The following is a 6,354-nucleotide window of genomic DNA, read 5'->3' on the forward strand; positions in this document are numbered from 1 at the left end:
TAGTCTAGATAGTGTAGTCTAGTGTTGGCTCTAGTTATGTTGTGTTGTATTTTGAGTTATTTTTAATATTTTGTCCCTGTACTGTATGTAGTGTATGTGGTGGACTAAACTTTAAACTTTTTTAATGAAGTCAAATACAACAGCCTAATGAATGATGGCCAGAGACATGACCATAACTTTGAAGTAACACTTTACTGAAACAGTGTCAAAATCTGATATTATCCATTGCTTACAATTAATCACATAACTTTATATATTATCGCTCTAGTGTTTGGCTAATGCTTGACACTTATCCAATAGATCCACCTGTCCATTGACCAACGTCAGATAAATGAGAGCCAGTACAGGCCACTTATCAAACTTTAGCTTGCCCTACGGCACAAGAAATATGAGCTCTCCATTGTGATTAATACGAAGTGCAGTGCAGGATATTTACAAGTTGGTTGACAAGTAACAGCATATTTTTTTGTTTTCTATTAAACTATAAATTAATCTGAATAACCAGACAAAGCAGTCCATTATGAACGTCTGGCTGTCATTCTTGTATTGTGTCTCTTGGATGCACCCTGAGGCTGTCTGGGTCTTACATGCAGTGTACATTTCACCCCTAGGTGTCACTGAAAGCTACTTATAAGTATAGAATGTATGCTTGTGCATATATTATTCTCATCCAGGCCTAAATTAAAACAGTGAGTAAGGGATAGTTTATTATTTGAGATATGGGTTAAAATAATTGAAATCTCATTAGTGTCCTTTAAACAATGCAATATTTCACAAAATGTCAGTGGTTGAAAAGACTATGGCTGACAAAATGGCAATGTGTTTGGCTGTGTAAAATCAAGGGCCAAACTCTAGGACATCTCAAACCAAAATTCCCCTTCATATGTTTGTGTGTGTGTGTGTGTGTGTGTGTGTGTGTGTGTGTGTGTGTGTGTGTGTGTGTGTGTGTGTGTGTGTGTGTGTGTGTGTGTGTGTGTGTGTGTGTGTGAGTGTGAGTGAGATCATTGTCTGGCATTAAAATTGTACTTGAGTTGTTTACATAATGTTAATTGTAGACTCTCATCCTCTTTGAGGTTATTACAGCAATACTCCTCCTGGCATGTGCCTCTCATTTTCTAGACACAGAAAGATGCACATCTTGATTAGAAAACACACTGTGGTTTTGAATTTTTTTTTAGCTAACACTGCGTTTTGCCAAAGGATTCATATTGTTTGAGTCAGAGTACATCAGCAATGAAAGCCTATCACTGACTGGTGCTGTTCCAGACGGCCTTTAATGACAACCATATTGTACAGTATTGCCGCCTACACATACGGTGAATTGTATATTCACACTGCGCATGGTCTAAATGGACAACTGTTTCAATTTAGTTTGACTTTTTTGAGCTATTTTGGGTTGAAATCTGAATTCGTCAGAACAGTGACGGCAGTTTAGAATGCAACCTGAGAAGACAACTTTAATTTATTTTGGCAAAACCACTCTGTGTGGGCCTTAGTCCTAAGTTTTCAACTTTTTACCCTATCAATGGGCAGAGCACGTACAACTAATGTTAGGAGTGAATGATGTAATGTCTGAGAACATGGAAAACAATACCTTAATGTCACGCTCTGTGTCCCCAGCACTTAACATGGAGGTTCATGTCTAGACAACCCAAAGTGCAATACCAGACAACTCATTCAGAGAGAAATTTTATTGTGCTTTATAATGCAGGGCATTTGATACATGTTTTTTGTGATTTCCTCAGTACAAATCTGTCAGACTTAGAGCTTAGCAACTATTAACTATATCTCCGATTAAAAAGGGGTAAGTTCTCAAATGGTTACAAATGTTTTTCTTTAAACTGTCTGATTTTGTGACTGGGTTTTTGGTGAGGTAAACTACTCAACCCTTTAAAGATAATGATTGCAGTACAGTTAATCCACTATTATTTATTTCTTAAAGGTTGGACTTTCAGATTCTAATGTGTTGGCCACCCACTTTCATATTGGGCAATGGTGTTGCATTATACACCACACCTGATACCACCAAAGCCTTTTACCTCTGTTATTAGACTAACAACTTGCAGCAACACCCATATGTTGCACAGCAAATACACAAGTCCCAAATGGCTGCAACTGCTTTAAAATGCTGTCTAGTGACTCCTTATCTGGCATGCATCAGCGGTCACATCCTTCCTGGTGTGAAGTCGGGAACATTTCTTTACCACCATGCTTGGCTTGGTCCAAACAAGTGATTGCAGAAGGCCATGTCACTTACTTAAACCCTGACTCAATGGCAATGTTCTCAGCTGGGGGCACACTGTCCGTTGGAAGTGTAATAGGCTTTGGATGGGTCATTGCTTTAAATAGTTTTGAAAGTAAACTTAGCTTAAAGCTCCCTAAAACTGCTGTAGGTAGGCATAATAAGAGATGATGCTTTTCAGTGTAATCAGCCTTTGCCTCGGGGAGCAGTTTTGTGTGTTTTAAGAAATATAATAAATGAGGTGGGACTAACTCAAAGGAGACTATGGATGTCCAAAGGGTCTTGACTCTGCAGTTTTCTCAGCAATCTGGTGAACTTCATGTTGTGGGCTTTTTTTTAATCAAGTTAAGTAAAAGAAAAAGTAATCCGAAATATCAACATTTCCCTTAAGAAGTAAGACACCTTGTTCACTTTTAGAATTACTTGGTCTACACACAGTGAAACCTAACAGTTCTACAGAGCTGTGCTTTAAGTGTGAAATCCTTTTACATATTCTTAACTGTGCTGTAAATTCCCTTGCCATTTCCATGGTGTAGGCATTAGGTGGATAGAGATGAGTGGGTTTGTGTCTGCAGCTCTCTGCATTCATGATCATGGACAAAGGAGGTGCAATCTTGCCTAACAGCTTCCACATTGCCCCACATTTAATGTTTATGCACTACTCTTTAAAAAAAAAAGTATTTCTAATTTAAATTCACATTAAAGTATATTAATGGAATCCTATTTGAGACTTGCTTGTAACATCCGATGATTTTTAACTACCTCCTAACCATGATGTTGTTATCACACCATATTTAAATATGTTAAATATTAAATATGGAAGTAATGCAGTAATGCTGCAACCCCAGAGCACACATGCCCTTTATCTACAACCTGAAAAGTCTTTACAAGACACAGGTGGGGAGTCACTTTTGCCACATTCTAGCTAAATCTTTATTTCCCATGGTGTAGCCCCATGCAGAGCCACGGTGCCCAGTCTTTGCTGGTTTGTTTCAACACTTCCTCTCTTCACTTCATTTTACTGTAGAACGGCAGATGTGTGTTGAACATATTTGTGTTTTACGCATTCTCATGAAAGGGTTTGTATGACATCGTACAAAAATGTAAAGACACTGAAACGTATGATACGAAAACTAGGAGACCTCTGACCGGTCACATGACATCACGATGCCGTAATCTTTTGCCAAGAAATTGTGTCTGAAAGTCATGTAGAGAGGACGTCGAGGTAGTGGTTTTCTTAGTGGCTGTTGCAGTAATTTTAAGTCAAGATAGGGCGGTTGTGAGTCTACAGAACTCTGCGTGAGCACCGGCTTTAGGAATGTCAACGGAGCCAGCATCTAACGTTAGCTACTCCGCTGTGCTGTGGAATAATGTCTTGTCATGTGAGACTTGTGTCAGCATTGTTGGAAGCCATCTCAATCTGGCAACCTCCATAAACTTTGAGTCTGAGGAGGAGGAGCCGGGGGAGGCGACTCTCTCTTTTATTTTGAACTTTGACTGCAGTAATTATTTTAAATACTAGCTGTAGTATATTGGACCTATTAATCGTTACTGTCAGAACAATTTAGTTAGAAGATTAAAGGTCCCATGGCATGAAAATTTAACTGTATGAGGTTTTTGAAACATTAATATGAGTTCCCCCAGTGGGTAGAAATGGTGATAGGCGTAAACTGAGCCCTGGGTATCCTGCTCTGTTTTTGAGAAAATGAAAGCTCAGATGTGCCGGTCTGGAATATTGACCCTTATGAGGTCATAAGGGGCAATATTACCTCCTATTTCTCTGTTTTGCCCGCCCAGAGAATTTGTCCCACCCATGAGAAAGAGGCATCATGGATTTCAAATGAGCAAAGTGGCAGTTGGTCAAGGCCCCACCCCCACTCTCCACCTTGCCAGAATAATTAGCTGGCACTTTACTTGTTGCTGGAATTCTTGCATTATTCTGTAATGGGATGATGTGTGAGGAGGATTCCACATTTACGTTCTTGTGAAAGTATTTATGAAATGAACAGATAATGTACTGATACAATTGACCAAGTTAGACCACCCTACACACTACCTCTCTGGCCTAACAAAGGTTTTGAGGCTACCCACCTGTTTAAACAAAACAGAAGATCAGGACAATGAATCATACAATGAATAGATAACGTTAAGGCCTGCTGCATTGGGGGCCCAAGTAGACAATGATGTCACTATCATTGGCATCAGTTGTAATGAAAACCCTATTGTCAGAAGAACTGAAGCAAGAATGACTTCATTCTGCTTCGAGAACAAATAATAAACACAGTTTAATAAACTTTAAACTTTAATTCAATAATCCTTGTGTGAAACAGGGAAAGTGCCCATTAGGTACATTATTATAAGTCAGAGTTGCAGTTAGTGGGCTTGGGCAATTAGTAGTGGCATAAGTCACCATTCAAACATGCATGAATGAGAAATTACAACAGTGTGGGGTGCAATTACCTCTCCCAAATCAGTGTGTCAGATGTTATTATCTTGCAGGCTGAGAGCCATTACTGAACTGAGGGTTTCTGGCCCCAGAAGAGTGAGAAAAGGTCAACTACTGTGAGAGGACCAGGTCATTTGGTCCCTGCCTGTGGCATGAGGGCATCTCTCTGGATTCTAGAGAGCCCTCAGATGTTCTAAACCTGAAAGGCATGAAGCTTTTAGGGATTCATTTCTGTTCGACCACTGATTTTTATTACAGAGATGATTTATTTTTATGTCGAGGCTGCTGAAAGCGCAAAGTTCAGAACTGAAAGCCGCATTTCAAGTTGTTGAAATGGCAAAAAAAGAATAATTTATTTCGCAAGACATTACATTGTTGCAATAGACGTCTGTTATGTCATCTTTGTAATATGTGCAACATCTGTGGAAGGAAATAACATTTGATTTCCTCTGGTTATGTTTTTACTTGCCTCCACTCAAGGGTCAGCCTATATGTGCAGGCTGGTTTTGTTTTAGGGTCCACAACAGGGCAGAGCTGCACTAAAGGGGGACAACAGTTCTAAATGCCAGGTCCAGGGCCACAAAGCTCACATGCCCATGTTATTAATGATCAAATGAGTGGGTCAATTGTGAGTTGAACTTGTGACATGTCATACATCATACATGTTTCTCCTGTACGGATCGGCTAAAACACAGCTGGACTACAAGCAGGTCAGACTGAGATAACATTTTAAACTGAACGACAAAAATCAATACAGCTGTTATTGGTAGGACTTTATGTATGTCACATTAGTAGATGTAAACTGAGGAACTGTCATCAGTGACTTGCAGACTTACACTGCTCATAAGTCATAAACGCAAAGTGGAGTGTCGTTTTTATAATGATTTGTGAATTAGATGAGAGAGAAATATTTCATTCAGTCGGGAAAGATATCTGGAGGGTCTGTGTGACGGATGCAGCTGGGCATACATTTCAGTATAGTGAACCATAATGGGGGCACTGACTCGTCTTTCTCATTGATTAGTCAAGGGAGACCCCTGAAATGAAGGGATCTATGGACCCAGTGCCCGGGAGCCTGCCTAATCAGTCTCTGTATCTACTGAGGCAGCTTTTGTCTGTATTCTCACTAGTGACTCAATTATCTTAAAGATCAGACTGCTTGTGAGAGAAAACTGGAGAGATACTGAAAAGATGAAAAAATGCAGACCCTTGTACCATGCAGTAGGACATTCCAGTAATTAAAATTGTAATACAATTATCCAAAAAGCTCTGCAGACCAAGATCACACGCATCATGTGATGTCTAATCATGTCTGTTTGATTAATTTATTAGTGTGGCTTGTGGGATCTCTGAGAATAAACGGCGTACTAGTCAATTATATGGTACCTAAAGGTAAACTAACTATAGCTGCACATAGTGAGGTTGAACAGTAATTCTTGTGAACATGCGCAAATGTATGAATACAAATCATATACATAGTAAAGATTCTTTAACATTCATCTTTCTTACAAGATTTATTTATTACCAGAGGCTGTAGTCTATTTCTATGATCATGATTTTCTTCTACGCTATGTTCTTATTGATTTTTGGATCATCGTAATCATTTAATTATTAACACATTTTCCACTGGCGTTGCTCCATGTTTAGTCATTTCTCGTGTGTTGGA

The sequence above is a fragment of the Etheostoma cragini genome, chromosome 7 (genome assembly GCF_013103735.1).
Source record: "Etheostoma cragini isolate CJK2018 chromosome 7, CSU_Ecrag_1.0, whole genome shotgun sequence".
Classification (NCBI taxonomy): Eukaryota; Metazoa; Chordata; class Actinopteri; order Perciformes; family Percidae; genus Etheostoma; species Etheostoma cragini.